Here is a 24,612-nt window from a genome sequence, read left to right as displayed (position 1 = left end):
AAGCAATACTCTGTACTATTAAAATATACAAGCATTATATAGTGAAGGTATAAAGAAATGCTTAGGAATGACAAACATTAAATTCCAGACAGCAGCTACCACTGTAGTAGGGACAGGGAATATTATCTGAGAGGCATATACACGGACTTTGTACCCACAATGTTGTCTTTGATAAGCTAGGTCATGAGTATACTGCATCTGTAGGTCTCTGCAGATTTTAAATCTCTCATAATTAATATTTCTGAAAAGTAAACGAGCACATTGCCGAAACAAAAGCAAACAAAAAGAGAAGCCAAAACAAAACACCATAAAGGTACAAAGGAAGAAAATGTGATTATTTCAGTTTCCATCAACCCAGTACTGTATTTTCATCTCATTAGTAAATATGGGAGTCACTTGATGCCTTTGCACCTCATTCCATTTGCCCTGGGCTTTCCTGGTGGCTCAGTTGGTAAAGAATCCGGCTGCCGTGCAGAAGACCCAGGTTCGATCCCTCCATCAGGAATATCCCCCGGAGACGGAAATGGTAACCCACTCCAGGATTCTTGCCTAGGAAATCCCATGGACAGATTGCTGTGCTACAGTCCATAGGGTTGCAAAGACTTGGACATGACTAAGCAACTAAACCACCACCATTTGCCCCAGTCACGGCAGCTAGGCAAACCCGGGGAGAAGAGCCAGCCCACCCAGCGACATGTGCCTACCAGTTACCAAAATGGATGAACGCATTACCTAAAGGAATGGCCTCTGACCAGACACAGACGGCTTCCTGGCTGCCAGAGTGAATGCTCATCATATGAAGGCTCTGGCTGCTCCAACAACACCAACCCAACCGTTCTCCCTCTGCTTCAGAAATGATCCTGGCAACCAGGATCCCTAAAATGATTTGAGTTTATAAGGAATTTTTTAAACATTTTAAGGGAAATGCAATCGAGGTGCTGATATTCCAGGCTTCAGGTATGGGCACAGGAGAGAGAAAGGATGACATTTTCTTGAGTGTTGGATGCCTTTGAGATGACAGCATCCCACAATCAGCATCTCTCTTCCTCCTGGAGAGCATCCAGGTTTTTGGACACGTTGCTTTGGGAATGACATGATGAGTAAGGCTTGCCTTCTACTTAATAAATCATGGAGAGGTCACAAGCTTCCATTCCTCTCACCACCCACACAGCTTCACAGCAAGTACACATTTATTTTTTGTAGCTCAAGGCTTCCAACAAAATTTCTCAAAATAAGGTATTATCCAAGGAAACAAATGATATTCTTTCCTTGAGTTTCTTATCACCATGAACTATTAGGATAGTTGATACTTTTTAATCAATTTTGTATTATGATAAAAGCCATGTAGCAAATCTATCCTTGGAACAATCTTAAGTAAACAGTACAGTGCCGTTAACCATCTGTGCACTGTTGTATAACAGAGCTCCAGAATGTTTTCATCTTGCACGACTGAGACTCTACCCGCACTGAACAACTCCCCATTTCTGCCTCCCCCCAGACCCTGACAATTATCACTCTACTATATAGTTTGACTCTTAGGTACTTCATGTAAGTGGAATACTAAAGTATTTGTCTTTCCATGATTGCTTCTTTCACCCGGGCTTCCCAGGTGGCGCTGGTGGTACAGAACCCAGCTGCTAATGCAAGAGATGTAAGGGTCGTGGGTCCGATGCCTGGGCCAGGGTCCCCTGAAGGAGGACATGGCAACCCACTTAGCATAACGTCCTCAAGGTTCGTCCATATCGTAGGACAGGATAGGTTTTCCTTCCTTTTTAGTGCTAAATACTCCTCCATTGTGTATATATAGCACTTTTTTTTAAAATCCATTCATCCACTGATGGAAGTCTAGATTGTTTCCAAATCTTCACTACTGTGAATGATCAGTGTGCAAATATCTATTCAAGATCCTATTTTTATCGTTTTTAGATATACACCCAGAAGTGGGATTCCTGGATCCCATAGCAGTGGCTCTATTTTTTAGTTTTTGAGGAATCTCTGTACTTTTTTCCATAGCAAGTGCATATTTTACAGTCCTACCAACAGGGCTTCAATTATTCTAATTTCTCTGCATCCTCACCAACACACATTATTTCGTTGTTTTTTTCAACAGCAACCATCTTAATGGGTGTGAGGGGGTACCTCACTGTGGTTTTGACTTGCATTTCCCTGACCATGTCATGCACACTGAGCATTGTTTCATGTGCTTACTGGCAATTTGCATATCTCCTTTGGAGAAATGTCTATTCAAGTCCTTTACCTATTTTTTTTTTTTTTGATAATCAAGTAAGTTATTTTGTCATTGCGCTGTAGGAGTTATTTATATATTCTGGATATTAACCCCTTATCTAATATATGGTTTGCAAAATCTTTTTCCATTCGGTAGGTTGCCTTTTCACTGCTGTTTCCTTTGCTGCAACTTTTGAGTATTAAAATATTTAACAATTTGAGTTCTTTATAGTATAATGGGCTTCCCTGGTGGCTCAGACAGTAAAGAATCTGGCTGCAATGTAGGAGACCTGGGTTCAATCCCTGGTTGGGAAGATCCCCCGGAGAAGGGAAAAAAATCACTAAGCAAACTGCCCCTCTACCTGAACTTCCAGGCTACTCCCAAATTATGCTGCCATACAGCAGTGTTCCTCAAGGTATTGTTTACGGGTCACGCTGGAATCTTCTGGGGTGGTAACATGCAGATTCCTGGGAGCCACCTCTTACCTAATAAATCAGAATTTCTGGAAATGGCTTTGGGAATCTGCATTTGTAACAGGCTTTGCAAGTGACTTTTAGGCACATTAAAGTCTGAGAACCACAGCTAAACGATACACAGGAAAAATTCTCTCTGGAAATGGATCACTCCTAAACAAATTTCTGTATTATATATGGCACTAGAACAAAGGAGAGAAGGGCATGGCAACCCATTCCAGCGTCCTTGCCTGGAGTATCCCAGAGGAGCCTGGTGGGCTACCGTCAATGGACTCACAAAGTCGGACACAACTGAAACAATCTAGCACGCAGAACAAAGGAATAGTGGGTAGCAAAGTCAGGTTAGCCTGTACAGGGCAGATCTCAATGTCTCATGAGTAGCAGCTGCCGCCCGAACTTGCATCTCTTTTAATGTATGTTTCAGCCCCATTCACTGGGGAAATAACAAACATTTAACGACTTCCTGCCAAAATCCATTTCATCTGAACTATCACCTAAATTCATCCACAGTGTCAAAATCATTACTTTAAAAAATTATTATAATTCTCATCTATTCATTCACTTCACATCAACAGTTTGATATATCAAACATGCATTGACTATCTAATGTGTCAGACACCATTTTTGGCCTCAAGGAACCTATAGTCTAGGTCAGCTCTGTCCAACAGAGCTACATTTATTCATACTAGGAGCTACATTTATTCGTTTATTTTAGACTTTTTGTGACGTCATGACTGTAGCTCATCAGGCTCCTCTGGCCATGGGATTTTCCAGGCATTGATACTGGAATGGGTTGCCATTTCCTTTTCCAGGGGATCTTCCTGACCCAGGGATCTAACCCATCTCCTGAACTGGCAGGTGGATTTTTTACTGCTGAGCACCAGGGAAGATCTTTATGAGCTACATAAATAATTTAAAATGATCTAATAGTCACATTAAAAAAATAAAAAGAATAAACCCATCCATATACAGTCAATTAATTCATGACAAATGAGACAAGGATATACAAGGAGGAAAGAATAGTCTCTTCAAAAAGTTGTGTTGGGAAAAGTGGAGAGCTATATGCGAAAGAATAAAACTGGACTACTATCTCACATCATGCACAAAACCGAATTAAAAATGGGTCAAAGGCTTAAATGTAAGACCTGACTGGACTACTATCTCACATCATGCACAAAAGCAAATTAAAAATGGGTCAAGGACTTAAATGTAAGACCTGAAACCATAAAACTAGAAGAAAACATAGGCAGCAATCTCCTTAATGTAGGTCTTGGCAATAACTTTTTGAATCTGACACCGAAAGCAAAGAAGCAAAAGGAAAAATAAATAAGGGGGACATCATCTTACTCAAAAGCTAATGTAAGGCAACCTCCTCAATGGGAGAAAACACTTGCAAATCATATATCTGATATGGGGTAATAGCCAAAATATATAATGAACTCACACAACTCAGCAAAATCAAACAATCTGATTAGAAGACGAGAAGATCTGAATAGACATTTTTCCCAAGAAGACATACAGATGGCCAACAGATACATGGAAATATGCTAAATCATCAGGGAAATACAAATCAAAACCACAGTGAGATATCACCTCAAACCTGTCAGAATGGCTATTATCAAAAAGACAAGAGACAGCAAGTGTTGGCAAGGATGTGGTGGGAATGTAAACTGGCATAGCCCCTACAGAAAACAGAACGGCAGTTCCTCAAGAAATGAAAAGTAGGGCTGCCATACGATCCAGCAGCTCTATCTCCGGTTATTTATCTGAAATGAAAACACTAACTCAAAAAGATATCTGCGCCCCCATGTTCATTGCAGCCTTATTTATGATAGCCAAGATACAGAAACAGGCTAAATTTCTAGTGTCCACTGATGCCTGAGTGGATAAATTGTAACGTGTATACACATTCATACGCATACAAACACATACAAAAAAATGGGATATTCCTGCTGCTGCTTGCTGCTGTTTAAATGCTAAGTCATGTCCGACTCTTTGTGACCCCATGGACTGTAGCCCACCAGGCTCCTCTGTCCACGGAATTCTTCAGGCAAGAATACTGGAGTGGGTTACCATTTCCTTTTCTAGGGGATCTTCCTGACCCAGGGATCGAACCCACATCTGCTCAGCAGGTAGATTCTTTACTACTGAGCCACCTGGGAAGCCCTAATGGGATACTATTCAGACATAAAGAAGACTGACACCTTGCCATTTGCAACAACATAAATACACTTCAAGGGCATTACGCTAAGTGAGATACATCAGATAGAGAAAGACAAATACATTCTAATCTCTCTTATATGTGGATTCAAAAACAAACAAACAAAAAGCAAGCTCATACCATACTGGTGGTTGCCAGAGGTGGGTAGTAAGTGGTTGGAGAAATGGGTGAAGGGAGTCAAAAGGTTAAAACAAAAATGGGCATGTATAGACACCTCACCATAAAAGGTATACAAATGGGAACAAAATCATACACAAAGACACTGATAAAAAGGGAATTATGAGAAAATAAATGCATTGTACATTAGGGAAAGGCAAATAGAAACAGCTGTGAGATACCCTACATATCTTTTAGAATGGTTACATTCTAAACAAACACACAAAGTTGAAAATACCAATCCTAGCAAAGATTAACAGGAAAAGTCATTCTTTAAAAAAAGAAAGTTAAAAGAAATGGTAAAAATGTTTAAATATATATTTAATCCAATATATCCTAAAATACTATTCCAACATGCAATCAATTTAAAAATTACAAATTGTATATTTGCACTCATGATTTTCTATCAAGTCTGAAATCTTGTGTGCACTTTACATTGAAACTAGTGACTTTAAATGCTCAAATGATACATGTGATCATTGGCTATAGTAGTAGACAAAGCTAGCTGAGCAGGAAAGACGGATGAATACAAACATAATTTCCAGATCCAGGAGACTCTTGACATTTGCAAGAGACATCTAAAGAAATCTTCATGTATCCCCAAATTTGTAAATTCTGCTGTAAAAATATCACTTGCCCTATAAAATAAAATAAAGTCTAAGAATAGCTAATACTTCAATTCATGATTCTGCACAGGAAGCTATTTCTCCACTTCTGCCACAAGGCACTTATGAAAGAAACCCAAAATAAATGGTGGTTAATAGCACAGAGACTTCCTCAACTTCTACTTGTGGTCACCTTACCTTGGGAGATAGGCAACGAAGAGCAAGTATCAAGTTACTTATGGACTCTGAGTCCCATGATGAGAAAAATAAAAGCACCAATATTGTTCAGTTCAGCACCACCTGACCACATGTGTTTGTGTCTCACTAAACTCTGCCTCCCAGAGGACAAAGCAGATGAACCAATAATAATTAAGACCCACTCTAAGAAGTAGGGGCCCATGAGTTAATAGACCAATGAATAGTTCCTAATTCTGATGGAGCAACCCTGAGGGTGGGGGGATGAGTACGGGAAGAGCAGACAAGTAATAAAGGGGAGAGACGTAGCCCTGCTCAAAGGTAGGGCACCCGCTGAGGCGAGCAGAGACACTAAGGGTGACACCAAGACGACCACCCTAATGTTCTTAAGACCTTCCCAGGCTGCACCTTGACGTAGTTGTAATATCCCCACCCCAGGCTCCAGTGTGTTCAGCCGCTCAGTTGCGTCCGACTCTTTGCAACCCCAAGGACTGTAGCCCGCCAGGCTCCTCTGTTCATGGGATTTCCAAAGCAAGAAGACTGGAGCGGGTTGCCATTTCCTCAGGCTCTAAGGCCAGGCATTCAAAACAGGAGCTGTCCTCAAATACACCCATGTGGCTGAGAGACCACCTTGCCACGAGGGGAAATCGGGACAAACAGGGAGGAGGGATATTTTGTTCACATTTTGTACAGGGGTTCTGTGCAATCATTAAGCTCATCCTCATCTCCGCTTTTCTTACATGCTTGGCGTGTTGACTCTTCAATTTTATCTACCCATGTGGACAGACCACAGCTGTCCCACTTGTTTCTATTTTCTATAGCTATTGAAACACCGTTCTGAACACACAGGTTGGCCAACACATGTGCTAAAGTTTCTTCTGAATAACTCCAAGGTTCATAGAATACTAAAGCAAGCCTGGTTTAAGCAAATTTGATGCACTGCTCCAAAAAGAGTCAATTTTAGCTGCCTCAAATCCTGATACTGGATTCTCCTCCTTGGAAACGTAACATGCGTTAAGTATTTTCATTCCATACAGGCTGCCTTCAACTGCACTGAACATTTATTCTGGCCCACAACCCTTTTCTAGGAGCTTATGGAGTTCGCTGATGGCACTTCTGATTATATTTGAATTATGCAAAGAGTCTAAAGTTCTTGAGCCAACCCTTACTCAGAGTAAAGATAAGATGGGCAGTTATATGTCACCAAACCAATACTCTCAACCCACAGAAACAGTAAGCTTCCTTTTGCCTCATGTTTCCTAAGTGTGTCCTGTCTCTTGGGCAGTTTTCATGTCTCAAATTAATTCCTTGTCCAACTTAAACATTAGGTTTTTCTCCTCCTTCAGTGAGCAGGTTTTCTATTAGCTCGAGTCCTAGCTGAAACTGAGTCCAGTATCCCCTTTTCCTTAATCTGTACTGAGCATATGGAAGATTCTCTTGAATTGCAGATCAGAACCACTGCCAAATTTGTCATTTGTCTAACTTATTCAAAATCTGTATTTTCTAACTAAAAACTGTCACCATCTTAAAGTGCTTCATTCTGTTGTGCACACCAGCATTTAAACACACTTTGCAAGAGACGAGAACAGAGTCTTACAGTATATGTAGGTGCGGGGGGTATGTCTGAATCATCCCATAGAAAGATCACTCATTCCCAAACACCAGCTTCATGGCACCACATGCCACTGAATCCCAGGTGCAGATATGTTCACACTGCAACCTTCCTGAAGCTGGATGTCTCCTACAACTGATACCTTATCAACTGTTTGGTAGTCATTTTTCTTCTTCATGCAACATAAGATGGTGAAAGAGCTCATAAGCAATGAGTTCACATTATCTGATGAAATACAGAATAATTCTTTAAAATTAAACCCCTGTAAAATTAGCCATCACTACCCGCCACAGACTTTCAGGGATACTTGTGTATAAGTGAACAGGAGAATCTGAAGTCAGGGAGTGCTGAGTGCTTCCTGTGATGGGGAGTAAGTGCCATGGCAGGGGGAGGTACCCAGGGTTAGAAGAAAAGAGAGGTCAGGGCACTGGGCTGGCTCCCTACACGGCCTCTGGGCTGGGATTCCGAGAATCAGTAGTTGCTGGCCAGGGGACGGGCAGGAGTGTGTGTGGGTATGTGTGTTCAGTTAGGGTTATGTCCCATTCTTTGAGGCCCCATGGACTGCAGCCCACCAGGGTCCTCTGCCCATGGGACTTCCCAGGAAGAGTACTGACTGGCACGGGGTGCCATTTTCCCCTACTCCAGGGGATCTCTCCGACCCAGGGATCGAACCCTCATCTCTTGCATCTCCTGTACTGGCAGGAGGATTCTTTACCACTAGTGCCACCTGGGCAGCCCTGTGGGTATGCTGGGAGGGTATTATTCCAGACAGGCGGAAAGCAAAGAACAAACTGCTTCTACGGTAGAACTGCATGGGTGTGTGTGTACATGTGCACACACGCGCATATGCACGCAACCAACCATAAGCAGCTGTGCATTCCTACAACTTTTAAGAACAAGAGCTGTGACCTGGGACACATGGGGACATACGGGGACCAATCTCTGAAAGCACCTTTAGTCACTTTTCAGCACTGAGATATACTTTGTAGCTCCTGGAGGGTAGATGTTTGATGCGGTTTATTTCACATGTAGTGATCACCTTCTGTGTCCTGTCTTTGCTAGAGAGTTCCTAATCGACTTTCCATAACAAATGGACACCTGTGGCAGGTCTCTTGGATTTAACTTCCAATTTTGCAGGATACTAATTTATATAATTTTCTCCTCATTCCATCTTTCTGTTTTTACAGAGAACAACTTCATCTAGAACTACTACCAGTTTTCAATAGCTGGTTTCATTTCTCTGACATATAACCACAGAACTAATATAAGTTGGAGAAGGCAATGGCAACCCACTCCAGTATTCTTGCCTGGAGAATCCCAGGGATGGGGGAGCCTGGTGGGCTGCCGTCTAGGGGGTCGCACAGAGTCGGACACGACTGAAGCGACTTAGCAGCAGCAGTAATATAAGTTGTATAACTTAGAATCTAGAGGTTGTTAAGAAACAACAGAACAAAGCCCCTTCCTTTTCAACTGGGGACCTGTGATCCAGAGAGAACAAAGCAAATTGACTCCAGCACCAGGTCTCAGATACAGGCTTCTGATGAACTGCCAAATGAGCAGAAGAAACACACATTTGTCAGAGGTGCTAGGTACCATGCTAGAAAAATAATGTTCTTCTTTCTTATTTTGCTCAATATATTTTTCATCTTTTCCCCAAAAAGTTTATCTTGGGCTTCCCTGGTGGCTCAGACAGTAAAGGATCCCCCTGCACTGTAGGGGACCTGGGTTTGATCCCTGGGTTGGGAAAATGCCCTGGAGAAGGAAATGGCTACCAACTCCAGTATTCTTGCCTGGAAAATTTCATAGACAGAGGAACCTGGTGAGTTACAGTCCATGAGGCTGCAAAGAGTTGGACACTCCTGAGGAACTAACACTTTCACCCTTTTCTCATGTCTAGAAAGATTCTTTCCCACATAGAGAAGGAAAAGTGTTTTAAGTATAAATGTCTAAATAGTTTCAGTAGAAATGGGGAGGAAAAACTAAAGCAGTTCCTCCAGGCATAACTAACTGCATTTATTGTTATTATTCCAATATTGATTCATCAAAATGTGTTCACACATAGTTGAGAAAAAGGGTTCCCTGTGGAGGGTGGGAAGTTGAATCATCTTCTATCCCTTCAAAAGCCAGACATTAGTTAAAGTAATGTGATTCTGACTAGTTTTTATGGGTGTTTTTCCTATGTCTCAGGTATCACCCAGCTTTCCCTTTCAGATTTTGATAAGGTTATGACTACTTGAGCATTCCACAGAACTTTAAATGGGTTCTGTTTGCAGATGAGTTTGAGTCTCCTGAAAATGATTTTTGACATTTCATAAGTTCACAAGCAAATGTGAAACACCATCATAATTTAATTTTATGAGTCATGCTTTAATTTTGTGAGTCAGCAAATCTTACGGGAGGAAAGCAGAATTCTAACCATATTCAAGGCAGCTAAAAGATGGATGACTTTTCATTTAAACCTACATGTGCAAGTCTCTATTAAAATTTGCATTTTCTGTTAATGAATTGTGGCTTAGGATATTTTTAAATGATCATTCACGTTTCAAAACAGCTCAAATATTATATCCAGGTGTTAACTAAGCTTAATAATTCCCTAACTCTATTAAGATCGCATCCTGAAGTAAATATTTCCAATGCCAATATAACTTGTCTCCCAATATTCTGCTTAGTATAAAACAAAAGCCTGTAAGCCCACGGTCATGATACAAGCTTACCCCTCTTCCACTTGTGTGCCAAGTCATTTCAGTTGTGTCTGACTCTTTTGCAACCCTGTGCAATCACCGGGCTCCTCTCTGCATGGGATTCTCCAAGTAAGAATACTGGAGTGGGCTGCCGTTTCCTACCTAGGGGATCTTCCCGATCCAGGGATCAAACCCTGGTCTTTTATGTTTCCTGCTTTGGCAGGTGGGTTCTTTACCACCAGCACCACCTGGGAAGCCAAACTGAAGCGTGGCTTGCTCATCTTATACTTGGCTCATCTGTAAAATAGTAGACGAAGCTAGCTGACATCCAGGTTGCCCTTAGTCACAAACCCATAGAGCTGATTTTAATTATTTTCAGAGGATGGGCTTCCCTCGTAGCTAAGTTGGTAAAGAATCCACCTGCAGTGCAGGAGACCCCAGTTCGATTCCTGGGTCGGGAAGATCCAATGGAGAAGGGATAGACTACCCACTCCAGTATTCTTGGGCTTCCCTGTGGCTCAGCTGGTAAAGAATCCACTTGCAATGCAGGAGATCTGGGTTCAATCCCTGGGTTGGGAAGATCCCCTGGAGAAGGGAAAGGCTGCCCACTCCAGTATTCTGGCCTGGAGAATTCAGGACTATACATGGGGTAGCAAAGGGTCAGACATGACTGAGCGACTTTTACTTATGAGAAAGCTTAGAGATAATGAACACAACATGTTCCTTTTTAAAGATAAGGAAACTGGTTTCTAGAAATAGAGACCTCTTGGAGGTCAGGTTAAAGATCAAGTTTACATGCAGGAATTCTGGGCCCCAAACACTAGTCAGCCAATTAGCAACCTGATGCTCTCCTGAGTCTCTTCCTCTCTTCTAAGGGATGTCTCTCAAAGGAATATACCAAATGCAGCATCTCATACTTAAAGAAACTTTAACAAGCTAACATATTCTCTAAAAGGCTTTCATCCTTGATATTAATTTTAGTTAAAAATAATATGGCCCCATGAAATAAACTAAAACCAAAATAACCCTCAAACTCAAATTGTTCGGGGGGGGTGGGGCATGATCTAGGTCTTGCTATTCTTTCTCTTGCTTACACCCTGCTTGTATAGGAGAATCAAGGGTGAATTTTGTGCTGTGACAAAAATCATGATGGCAATAACAAGGCTGGCACTGAAAGAAACCTCAAGGGGATCTATAAGAGCAGATAATATGAAATGGATTAGAAGACTGGAAACAGAAAAAGAACAAATAGTGTATCTTTGCTAAAGAAAGGATTTTTTTAAAGACCTTGCTGTATAAATTATACTCACCTTTGATTTTATTTAGTTTGGTATATGTAACTTTGAAATGCAATTTAGCAAATGGATTTTAATCTCTGGTCTTTATAGTGCCTTTTCTCTAAAAGCTTAACCTCACAAGGTGAACAATGAAGGAACACGCTACTCAGACAAAGGTCTCAATCAACTTCAGTCAAGAAATACTAGACTGCATGGAACTTCCCTGGTGTCCAGTGGCTAAGACTCTCTGCTCCCAACGCAGGGGGCCTGGATTCAATCCCTGGTCAGGGAACTAGATCCACATGCTGCAAGCGAGAGTTTGCACGCCACAACTACAGAACTCCAGAGCCGCAACTAAGACCCAGTGCAGCCAAACAGAAAATTAAAACAAAAAAAAAAGAGATACTAGACCCTTAAGTACCAGCACACAGCGTCATTAAATGATGAGAATACATGTTTTCTTTAAATTTTAACACTGCATTTTATAACTGGGATACAATTTTTTGAGAGATTAATCTGAGATAAACAAATTTTCTCATCCAAGACTGTGTTGTCCAATATATCAGCCACTAGCCAAATGTGGCTACTGAGCAACTTGGAAATATGGCTAGTTTGAATACAGATATGTTTTCAAATAAAACACACACTATATTTTGAAGACTTAGTAATCCCAAAAGTAAAGTGTCCAATAAGAAATTGATACTTCATATTTATTTATATTTTATGTTGCTAAAATTATATGTATTCTATATTGATTTATGTATATTTAAATTTTATATAATTGTATTGCTATATTATATATAAATATATATTTGTATTATATGTTATAAATTACATTTATACTTATTTATATTTTATATATGTATTTTCATATTTCATGTTGAAATAATATTTTGGATATATTGCACCAAATAAATATATTATCTAATTTTCTCTGCTTCTTTTTAGTTGTTTCAATGTGTCCACTAGAATGTTTTAAATTACATATGTGGCTGCCCTTACATTTTTATTACATAGCTTTGGTCTAAGGCATTAAGCAAAGCAGCAAAGAGCCAAAAATTAATTCTCAGGTCACCAATATTCTATACAGATACAGATATTTTCAAAGAGTTTTCTCCCCAGAATCTCTCTGACAATTATCCTGTCAGATACGTCATTACAGAAATAAAATCTCACATATATATATGTACATAAACTATATATACATGTGTGTGTATATACATACATGTATACATAGCCTTTTAAAATGACCTTCAGTATGGTCTTTTAAAATGACCTACAATCTGCATTTTCACAATAAGTTGCTTTAAAAAGATCAAACTCTATCTGCAAAATGTACTATTTCTTTTAAATCAGATTTATAGAAATGATTTAGTGAAGTGGATGAACTACCATTAGATCATCAAAAGTGAGAAGATAAATCAATCACTCTCTCACTATACACACACACACAAAAGCACACATATAAATACCTACAAATATAAAATGCACACACATTTATAAATGAAATGTACATAATTCATATACAAATATGAATGGTTAATAGTACTACAAGTGTGAAGGAAGACAAAAATATGAATGCAGTGATGACACCTCTATGAAATTACACGTAAGTGTAATGTCAACAATCAGAACGACCTGCAAGATACTACTGTTTATAAAGTTCTCTTTCTTTAAGGTTAAATTCACAATTTAAAGCTTCTTACAGAAATGATCAAGTAATTTCTTAGGCCTCCACAGATCACTCAGAGGTAGCAGAGGACTTACAGATTATTCAGTCCTATCTTCTCCTTTCAGAGATGAGCTAACGGAGGCCCAGGATGGAAGAAAATGTCCGAGGCATAGAGTAAGCCTTTTCCATTTGTTTTAAATTACCTAAACACACAGACGCCAGTATGTTGTTTATAAAATGTCTACGCTGTGCACAGGTCCTGTAAATAAACCAGCATGACTCCTTTCTCTGGAAATGGCACAGATTCAAGGACTTTCTTTGGTGAAGTGCTGCTGCTGCTGCTAAGTCGCTTCAGTCATGTCCAACTCTGTGTGACCCCCTAGACAGCAGCCTACCAGGCTCCCCCTTCCCTGCGATTCTCCAGGCAAGAACACTGGAGTGGGTTGCCATTGCCTTCTCCAATGCATGAAAGTGAAAAGTGAAAGTGAAGTCGCTCAGTCGTGTCCAACTCTTAGCGACCCCATGGACTGCGGCCTACCAGGCCCCACCGTCCATGGGATTTGCCAGGCAAGAGTACTGGAGTGGGGTGCCATCGCCTTCTCCGTTGGTGAAGCAGTGGTCCCTAAATCATGTTGGAGTTTGAGCTAGCTTAACAACAAGGGACCAGGTGGTGCTGGTGGTAAAGAACCACCTGCCAATGCCAGAGACACCTGGGTCAGGACAATCCCCTGGAGAAGGCAATGGCACCCCACTCCAGTACTCTTGCTTGGAAAATCCCATGGATGGAGGAGCCTGGTGGGTTGCAGTCCATGGGGTCGTGAAGAGTCGGACACGACTGAGCAACTTCACTTTCACTTTTCACTTTCATGCACTGGAGAAGGAAATGGCAACCCACTCCAGTACTCTTGCCTGGAAAATCCCATGGACAAAGGAGCCTGGTGGGCTGCAGTCCATGGGGCCCCACAGAGTCGGACATGACTGAAGCAACTTAGCACGCAAGCACAAGAGCAAGGGATGAAGACGGCCTAGGAAGGGGAGGGAGATGCAAGAGGAAGACCTTCAAATACAAGTCAACAGTAAAGGCAAGCAGAAGGAGACAGCTCTGTGTTTTCATGTACCTCGATTAGCAGAGCCACCCTTGCCTAAACTGGGTCATCTGGTTGGTGTTATCTGAGAACTAATAAAAGCTCTCTTTTCCAGGTTCTTGCTACTTTCTTAGGGAAGAGGTTTTCTGAAATAAATAACAGCAGTAGAACTGCTGTTACTAATATAAATCATTAATCATTAATTATAACAAATAAGGCACACCACCAGTTCTTCTGGTGGGAATCAGGAAAGACAGGACCATTGGGGATATGCCTGGTAAGGCAGGTAGAATAAGCAGGAAGAACCACCAGGAAGTAGCCCAAAGGCACGGAGCGTCAGGTCAGGTGTGGCGCCAGGGCAAGTTTACCTACTCCACGGCGACGCCCGAGCTGCCTATGGCAACGCCGAGAAAAGGCATCAGACACAAGGCCGCTCGGCTCCTGGCCTTCAGGGAGTAGGAGGCAGAGGCAACTCCCCAGGAGGGCGATGACCAGGCTCCCCCCTCACGCTCTATGGGGAATCGTGGCCCTGGGCATGGCACTGGGCCCTTTCTCTCACCGCTTCCTCCCCTCGTCACCATTACTCATTTTGGGGGACCATCCAGCACCACGACTACAGCCACGGCTGTTCCTTCCTCTTCACAAGGGACCGGTCTCACCCTCTTGCCCCTTCCCACCTTATTCCATCTATTATTCCTTCTCTTTCAAGTCAGTCAACCTCCCTTTCTGCCTTCAACCCATATTCTTCAGCCTCTTTCTCCCTCCAGTCACCATCCTCCTCCTTCTCTTCACAGAGGGAGCTCTTCTAGGCCCACGCAGTGTGCTTCCTTTTTCCACCACACCAGAGGAAGCTTCTCACTATGAGCCCAGCGAAGGTCCTCCTCTCTCTTGACCTCTGAGTAAGCTCCCCTTCTTCTGTTTCTCAGTAAACACTCTCTACACTTGGCAACTGTTCAGTTTTCCTTGTTGGCTCCTTTCCCTCTGTGTGTGCACCTTTCGAATATCAATGATCTATAAGGTTCCAGGATTTCCCAGGTGGTTCAGTGGTAAAGAATTTGCCTGTCAATGCAGGAGCCCTGGGTTCGATCCCTGGGTTGGGAAGATCCCCTAGAGCAGGAAATGGCAACCCATTCTAGCATTCTTGCCTGGAGAATCCCATGGACAGAGGAGCCTGGCGGGGCTGCAGTCCATGGGGTCGCAAACCTTGGCTGTCTTCTATTACACTCTACTTGCTCTCTCTAGGTGATTTAATTCACTTTTGTGGCTTCCACCAACAGCTGTATGACTTCCAAAGTTAAACCCCTCTCCAGAGACTACAGTGGGAGTATCAAAATGTAGATCTGGCACTCTGGGTGTGTGCATGTGTGTGCGTGTGTGTGTGTGTGTGTGTGTGTGTGTGTGTGTGTACACATGCTCAGTCCTGTCTGACTCTTTGGCACTCTGGGGTGTGTGTGTACACATGCTCAGTCCTGACTCTTTGGCACTCTGGGGTGTGTGTGTGTGTGTGTGTGTGTGTGTGTACACATGCTCAGTTGTGTCTGACTCTTTGGCACTCTGGGGTGTGTGTGAGTGTGTGTGTACACATGCTCAGTCCTGTGCGACTCTTTGGCACTCTAGGGGGGGTGTGTGTGTGTACATGCTCAGTCGTGTACGACTCTTTGCAACCCCATGGACTGCAGCCGCACCAGGCTCTTCTGTCCATGGGATTTCCCAGGCATGAATACTGGAGTGGGTAGCCATTCTCTTCTCCAGGTTCCCAGGTTCTCTTCTCTTCTTCCCAACCCATGGATTGAACCTGTGTCTCCTGCATTGCAGGTGGATTCTTTACAGTCTGAGCTGCAAGGGGAGCCACTGGAGCTCTGGAGAGGGGTTTAAATAACCAACTCCCTCTGGTCATCTTCACGGATGTCCAACAGGCACTTCAAATTCAGCACCTCTAAAACTAAAATTCTCTCTCTCCATCACCCCCTCAATTTTTCTCCTTCTTGTGGTCCCAGTGCTAATCACCAGCAGGAAATCTACTGAGTGGCCCAAACTTGACTTCTCATCTTTTGCAGCCAGTCTCCCAGTCCTCTTCATCCTACCTCCTAAAAAGCTACTAAACACATCTCCTCCTTTTAGATTCACAATCAGGGCTTAGTCTAGGCCTTCAGAGGCAAAACCATCCTTGTATCTACCCATTCTAATCTTTTACACCATTGTCTGAACTCTTTGTATAACATGCAAATCCTCCTGCTAATGCAGGAGACATGGGTTCAATCCCTGTGTTGGGAAGATACCCTGGAGGAGGAAACAGCAACCAGTCCAGTATTCTTGCCTAGGAAATCCCATGGACAGAGGAGCCTGGTGGGCTATAGTCCACGGGGTTGCAAAGAAGTGGACACAACTCAATGACTAAACAACGACTTAAGCTTACCTCGACTCTTCACAAATGTCACCTCCTCAGTGAAGTCTTCCCCAACCCAACACCTGTCCTCCTTCTCCCCAGGGGCCTCCCACTCCTGCCCTCCCCACTAGAGAATCAACTGCCCCACACCAATGCTGGTGGTGCTCCGCAGTCCCATTATTCTCCTGCAATGAGCTGATTACATCTGCATCGTGCCTGCCCCCCTCCCCCCCCCCCCCGCCACCCACCAAAACACACACACATACTAGCCCTTCCCAGGTGGCTCAATGGTAAAGAATCCAATGCAGGAGATGCAGGTTTGATCCTTGGGTCAGGAATATCCTCTGGAGGAGGAAATGGCAACCCACTCTAGTATTCCTGCCAGGGAAACCCCAAGGACCCAGAAGCCGGGCAGGCTACAGTCCATGAGGTCACAGGGTCCAACACAACTGAGAACCCATGCACACCCCTGCACTGGCCCGGAAGTCCTTTGAGGGGGGGAATCCTAACTGGTCCATCTTTGCCCCCTTACGCCAAGCACAGAATCTGAATACAGCAGGCCTTCAGCAAATATGTGCTGGATGAAGGGCAGTAATTATGTACTGCCCTTTACACGTGTGAGGCACCGAACAGAGTCATGCCCGTATCAGAAGGGCAAACAGCCCATTCTGCAAGTGAGACACAAAGGTGAAATAATTTGCCCAAAGTCTACAACTAGTCAATGAAAGGCTGCTTTTGACTTTCGAAATCCTGTTTTAAGCACTCCACTCTACTCCTGGACCAAAGGGTTGGATAACGGGCTTGTTGTTAGTTTGTCGTCAATCGCTGAGTTATGTCTCTTTTGTGACCTCATGGACTGTAGCCCACCAGACTCCTCTGTCCATGGGATTTCCCAGGCAAGACCACTGGAGTTTGTTGCCATTTCGTTCTCCAGGGGATCTTCCCCAACCCAGAGCTCTAACCCTGCTCTCTTGAGTCTCCTGCATTGGCAGGCAGATTCTTTACCACTGAGCCACCAGGGAAGCTCGGATAATGGGCTCAGCTTCTGTTAAAAAACAATCTCTCCTAATCACAGGCTCAGGTTCCATGTTATTCCCAAATCCATAGCTGCCATCATGCTTATACCCAACAAAACCTTGACGACTCCTGGCAGCTCTCGGGGTTCCTACCAAGAACAATGTGTGCCATTTATCACAATTAGCTCCTTGGTCCCTGGCCTAGGAGGCACTACCCCAGAAACATGCAGAGAAGGCTGAACTTCCCCTAAGTACCATTAGGCTTTCATGCCCTGTTCTGGGAACAGAGAAGTGGGTGTGAGAGATCATGATGATGGTGAGCAACGGGATGATTTTAACGTGTGGTCTGGGAAAGCAGCTGCAATACTTTATAACCACTTCTTGCACAAATACTCTCACCACAGAATGAGAGGGACCTACCACTCTCAAGTCTAGATTCTCAGAGTTAGCAATATACCATTATCTACATACTCATGGTCATCACAGAATACATATACCTCGTGTATCCGACCCCATGGTAATTCACTGCATTCAGGTGTCTTTTTCAGGCATCCTCTTTCGATTCTATGTACTTTCTGTAAAATGTCTTCTAAAAATGACCCCTTTACTTTCCTCTAATTCTAATAGCTTTTTAACATCAGTCCCTCATTTTCTACTAATATCTCCACCAGCTCTCCATGACTGTCCAGCACAAAATTGAAATGAGTCCTGCGCTTACCCTGATTAATACATTTAAGCCTCTCAACTCACAGATTGATCAAACTTGCCCAAGGTCATTCAGACAGTAAGGGACATACATGCACAACGGGCTCCAGGCATGAGGACTATTTGCCAGTATGCCTTCCCTCTGTACACCTGGGTACTGTGTGGGAAACTCTCCCTCGACTCATCACCTTTTCTGACCTGCCAAATTCTTATTGGCCCTTTGAGGCTTAACTCAAGGGTCACTTCCTCCATAAATCAATCGTCTCAGTTTTCTCCGCCCTCTCCCCCACCTGGGTTGGGTGTCTCTGCCCTGGGCTTCACCTCTCCCTACCTTTCCTGAAATGTCATCGTCACCTGACCCACTGATCTCCCTCACTAGGCTGCAGGCTCCTCCAGAGCACAGAAGGGTCTGGGTCTCGTCTTGGGATTCCCAGCATTGGAACGATGCATGACACAGGACACACACAACAGATGATTGCTGAAAACTGAGTGGCAACCCCTCTTCTCTGATTTGGCCGAAGGCCTGATGAATGACATCATCTAACCAGCAGGAGAGACTTCTCATCATGAGCAATGCCATTTTCTCAACTCTCCAAGAACTCATTCTCTCACTAGGTTTACAATGAGACAAGTAGCTACTATTGGTTGAGGAACTAGCACTTCTCAGACACCAACATGAATGCTCTGTGCACAGCATGCTTATCCTGGCAACACTGTCCACGGGACATCATCCTCATTTTATGGCTGAAGCTCAAAATCAGTTACTTATCCTAAGTAATTGGCCAGGAGTCACACAGAAGGAAGGCTTTGTTTTAAAAGTGTGTATAAAACACCTTAGAGTCATCTGTGTCCTGGAGAGATTCACTGAAATCTGAAATTACTTCAGGGCATTAACTGGGATGCTAGAGTCATGCAAGCATGGTTAACTAGAATTTATAGAGGTTCAAGGCAGTTCTACCATATGCTTTATCCACAGCGGCAAATCATGGCCGTAGTCCTAATTTTCCTAAGCAGATAGATAGGGATTTATAACACCTATTTACCTCAAAGGGAATTGACTATCAAAGGTCATATCTGCCAAAATGCTCTGTTAAAGAAGAGGGCAGAGGCCCATCTTAGTATACTCTGCTGCATAAAAAGCTTGGTGCAATGTTTCTCAAAAACTGGGCTTCCCAGGTGGCTCAGTGGTAAAGAATCCCCCTGCCATTCATGTAGATGCAGGAGATCCGGGTTTGATCCCTGGGTCAGGAAGATCCCCTGAGGAAGGAAATGGTAACCCACTCCAGTGTTCTTGCCTGGGAAATCCCATGGAGAGAAGAGCCTGGTGGGCTACAGTCCATGGGGTCACAAAGAGTCAGACACCACTGAGTGAGCATGTTCTCAAAGATCAGTGGGAGAAGCCTGGGGCATCAGAGCTACCTGAGGTGTGAACAGCAGATGGGAGACGCCTGGCTGGGAATCCACACTTAACAAGCCCCCAAATGATTCTATCAGACAGAAAAGTTTAATAAATACCAGCTTAGGACAATGCTTCTCTAACTTTAATGTACACAGGACTCACTTGGGGATCTTGTTAAGAAGAGATTCTTATTCAGTGGACATGGGGTCGAGGGAGGGTGGGTTGAGATTCCACCTGTCTTACAAGCTCTCAGGGAAGTCAGTGTTGCTGGTTCATGGATCACATTTGAGTGTCAGGGGTTTAGAAGATCTACCCCTAATGCAACAAATTAGCTTTGCTTTATTCCTCAACCACAGATTGCATTCTTCAACTTCAGGGAGGATTCTATAACGCCCAAATTCTCAGTATTGGTACAAAATCACTGCAACAACTCAAAACCAACTGGAACACATTCTCTATCATGAGGGAAAGGCGGAAGCATCCTTTTCAGATATAGACAGCACATATGTTTAGCATGTGAAAGAATAATTAATCTACTATTACTTGAGTCCTGCTGTGTGTGTGTGCTCAGTCCTGTCCAACTCTTTGTGACCCCACAGACTGTAACCTGCAAGGCTCCTCTGTCCATGGGATTCTCCAGGCAAGAATACTGGAGTGGGTTGCCATTTCCTTCTTCAGGGGATCATACTGACCCAAGGATCGAATCGCGTCTCCTGCATCGGCAGGCAGATTCTTTACCACTAGCACCCAGGAAGCCCAACTGGAGTCCTATTTACTGTGAAAATCCATATATATATATATAGCTCCCCAGTCCCTGGGATTCTCCAGGCAAGAACACTGGAGTGGGTTGCCATTTCCTTCTCCAATGCATATATATATATATATAAATGTAAGGTGGATATTCCTGCTCTATAGATAAGCAAATAAGGACCTGGAAAGCTGAAGCAACTTGCTCAAGGTCACATAGCTAATTATGTGTTGCAGCTGGGGCTCCAATCCTGCTCCACTGGGATCCAAAGCCTGTCCTTGCCCATCCTCCATGGCACTAGATATGACAGTGGTATAAAATGTGACAGCCGGGCGGTGGGGGAGGGGGGAATGTTCCTCCTATACTGGTATTTGAGTTTAAAGGCTTTACTGAGGCAGATTCTGGATGGGGGTGAAGATGGGAAAAAGGTGAATTAATCAGTGACCTATGTTGCCTCATGGACATAAACATACAGATAGCATCCTTGTCCAAGGTCCCCATAAATCTGAAAGTGCAGATGGAATAAAAAGGACATTAGTAGCCAGTGCACTGATCCTAAATGTTCCCACCCATCCTCAGGCTTCCAGGTGTACAGCTCAACCAATAAAGAGGAAAAATTCTTCCTGATCCTTGTGGCCTATTAACTTTACCACGTTCTCTTGTATGAGGTTTCTGTAACTTAAAAAAGTTCACACGGAAACAGGTTGACCCTGCCATATCATTTCACAGTTGCCACACATCTCTTTCTCTGATAAACCTGCCGGCACCTGAAAAAAAAAAATGTACTCAAGTCAAATACACTAAAAATGCAGCAGTTTTGAAGGTTTTTTGGGGTAACAAAATCTTCTTTTTCATAAGCCTGACGTGGAGAGAAATGCATGGCAATACAGATGCTCAGAGAAAGCAGTCAGATAGATATAAAAGTGCATCAAATGAAGGAAAGAGCTATAAAATAAAGTTCCCAAGCGTTTACTCTCCGGTGTCTTTAGCAATTAATGCCCCGTTAGGTTGAGTGTCCACAATCAGCTTTTTAGCCTTGGGTCTCTCCACTATTATAATTAGTATTCAACAGCTTAACTGTCATTTTCGAAAGATTCATCCTATAATAGCAGTACAACTCTTTACCTATTTAGTGCAAAAAAGATACAATTTGAAGGCTGCTGCTGCTGCTAAGTCACTTCAGTCGTGTCCGACTCTGTGCAACCCCATAGACGGCAGCCCACCAGGCTCCCCTGTCCCTGGGATTCTCCAGGCAAGAACACTGGAGTGGGTTGCCATTTCCTTCTCCAATGCATGAAAGTGAAAAGTGAAAGTGAAGTCGCTCACATCTCCTTAGATATATATTTGGCAGTCAAAGAATTTTGCCCCTATGGCATGTATTCTCTACACATGATGTTTCAAAAACAAAGACTGAAACCCAAAACAAACAAACAAACAAAAAACGGACTTGAAAACTTAATTAAAAGTAAAAAAAAAAAAAAAAGTGTGCCTTGAACAGAATGTAACAAACAGAATCTGGACCACGGATTACAAACTAGTGGGCATTTCCTACTTCATTCCTTCAGCCCAGGGAACAGTTCAGATCTCAAAAAAACCAAACTAAAGGTCTTCAGAAATCAACTTGGTATTTTTCTGGCGAGTTTTTGCTGAAATGTTTGGACAAGGACATGTTTGCAACGAGTCATAATTTATAGGACATTAATGGCCAATGCCTTCTGTGTTTTTCTTCCCACATTCAATATCATTTTCAAACCAGCTGATAAGTAGTACATTTTCCAGGCCCTGATAATTTTTATAAAGTTACCAGATCTCAGATACTAAGGCTGCCACCCAGCACCCTTTCTCGTGATAATTTTTTTTGATATCTAGAAGAGAACCCAATTCCCTTTCTAAACTATATGCCTTTTTCCAGGGAAAAGGCTCATGCACCGTTTTTAAGACGCCCAAAGAGAAGCTGAGGGGGCCTCTGGGGGCACGCCAAGTCAAAAGGCAACGGGAAAGGTTAATGGACAATCGCTCTGGGCAGAGGGACGTAATAACAGGATATGTTCGTTCCTAGAGGAAGCAGGACAGCGCGAGGCAGGAAAGGCGGCGTCAGCGGCACCCAGAGGAAACGGGCGCGCGGGGTTCGCGGGGACCCGGCCTGCTTAGGGGCTCCCGCTCCAGTCGGGTCCGAGGCTCGGAGCACCTCACCCGGGGCGGGGGATCCACCTCAGGCCCCCTGGTACGCGTGCTTCCAGTGCTCCCTCCCGCCTCCGCCAAAGATGGGGAACGGGGAGAAGAGAAAAGCCGAGCACCGGGAGCTGCGGCAGGTGAACTCGGCAACAAGTCAAGCCCCAGCCCGGGAGGGACGGCGGGGTCCTGGGGCCGGAAGGGCCGGGAGGCGAGGCCCGGCGGGGTGGGGCGGGCGGGAGGGGGAAGGGCGCTGCCGCCGCGGAGCCCGGAGGTGCGGCCGGAGCCGGGAACGCTTCCCTCCCGCTGCCCCGGGGCGGACGCGCGCTCTCCAGGCGCGCGCCTCCTCCAGACCTTCCCAGGCCCCAGGGCGGAGGCGGGGAAGGGGAAGGGGCTGCGGCGGTGCCCGCGCGGCGGCGAGGGCGCAGGAGGAGGCGACCTGTCTGTCACCCCGCGCGCGGAGGGCAGGGTTGGCAGCCCCGGGCTGGCGCCCCCGACCGCCCCGGCTGCCGGGAACCTCCCGCGGCAGCCTGCTGCCCGCCCGGCTCGCCCCCGCCCGGGCCCCGGAGGGCAGGTACCTCGGAGCCCCGGCCCCCGGGAGCCTCCCGGCCGCGAACGGAGCGCTCCTCCAGCTCCCTCGCCCGACGTCAGCGTCAGCAGAAGGCGAGGGAAGGGGGCGGAGGGAGCACAGGAACCGGTCCTTCCTGCGGCGCTCGCCGCCAGCCGGAATCGCAGCCGGCGGAGCCCGCGCGCGCCGCAGCGCAGCGCAGCGGTCGGGGGGAGCGGGCGCCCTCGCCTCCCGGCGAGCTCCCAGGGCCGGGACCCCGCCGTCGCCTCCCCTCCCCGTTTCTCCCCTCCGAGGACGCCCGGCGGGCGACCCCTCTCAGCAGGACCCCGGGACCCAGGGAAGGGAGGGGCCGATGGCCTCACCTTGTTTGGGGCGGGTCCGGGATGGGGGGAGTGAGTCTCCTCTCTACTCCCTCGGGTCCTTCCTCGACCCCCATCTCCTGGGGTGCCCCCCGCTCGGATCTACCGCCCAGGGTGACCCCGCCCCGGCTCTCCCGCAGGTGTTCCACGTGTCCATAGAATTTGCGTCACAATGACCTGGCCGACAGGTGGGAGCAGCCGCGAACGCCCCAGGGTTCCCACTGTGCAGTGCTTTGCGCGTGCTACTTGCCTCCACGATAGATTTCCGTGGCTTTAGACGACAGGACACGTCTTGACTCCAATGCCAAAAAAAGTTACAGAGGCCTCTATCTGGGAATCAAGTGTGGGCTTAATGTTAAAGGGCTCTATGAAAAGAAAAACAACTGTATACATATATATATATTTTTTTTTTCCGTCCCCATTTTTCACATATCTTTTTTACTTAGGTTACTGACACTTAAGTAATTTCATCTTTTACTCTTTGTCAACAGGAAAGAACCAACGTCTTGTGTTTGAGTACCCTGCCGTGATCACATGAAGAAAAGGTGTTGCTTGCTAAAACCATCTATGCTGAAAAGCAGTTCTAAAGTGCTGTGACTCATCCCTCATGTTATATATTTCTTAAAAGGTTCATTGAATAGTCACCGATTGAAACAATTTAACAGGGTGAAAGGAAAGATAATTATTGAGTAATGACGCAAACAAGCCAGAAATCCACAGATAACATGAATGGGCTGCTTGTTACGTGCCAGGCGTATGCTGTGTACTTCACTGTAATCCTTCAGCAACCCAATAATGTGGGTAGAGTATTATGCATATTTTACAGATGTAAACGTTGCCCAGAGTACCATAAAGGCATTCAGCGAATAGGATGTTGAGCATAAGTTTAAATCCAGGATTGTCTGAACCAAGAGATTTAGTTTAATCTCAAGATAGAAAGGGGCTTCCCTGGTGGCTCAAACATTATAGAAGCCCCTTGCAATTCAGGAGATCCGGGTTCAATCCCTGGATCAGGAAGACCCCCTGGAGAAGGAAGTGGCAACCCACTCCAATAT

The 24,612-nt window shown here is 44.7% G+C and overlaps 1 protein-coding gene across 7 annotated transcripts in view; it reads right to left on the bottom strand.

Moving 5' to 3' along the window:
* ICA1 (islet cell autoantigen 1) overlaps positions 1 to 23,673 on the bottom strand; it is a 170,125-nt gene extending 146,452 nt beyond the window's left edge. For 2 of the 7 annotated variants that reach the window (XM_018047370.1, XM_018047369.1), the window contains exon 1: positions 23,209 to 23,352. The gene's annotated coding sequence lies outside the window, so the exon portion shown is untranslated. Of the gene's footprint in view, positions 1 to 23,208; positions 23,354 to 23,560 lie in introns of those variants that run through there. The other 5 variants (XM_005678969.3, XM_005678966.3, XM_018047373.1 and 2 more) reach the window with 5 other exon arrangements.

This window comes from Capra hircus, chromosome 4 (assembly GCF_001704415.2).
Source record: "Capra hircus breed San Clemente chromosome 4, ASM170441v1, whole genome shotgun sequence".
In the NCBI taxonomy this organism is placed as follows: Eukaryota; Metazoa; Chordata; class Mammalia; order Artiodactyla; family Bovidae; genus Capra; species Capra hircus.
Note: the sequence above shows the minus strand (reverse complement) of the source record. Positions and strands in the feature narration are given on the sequence as shown.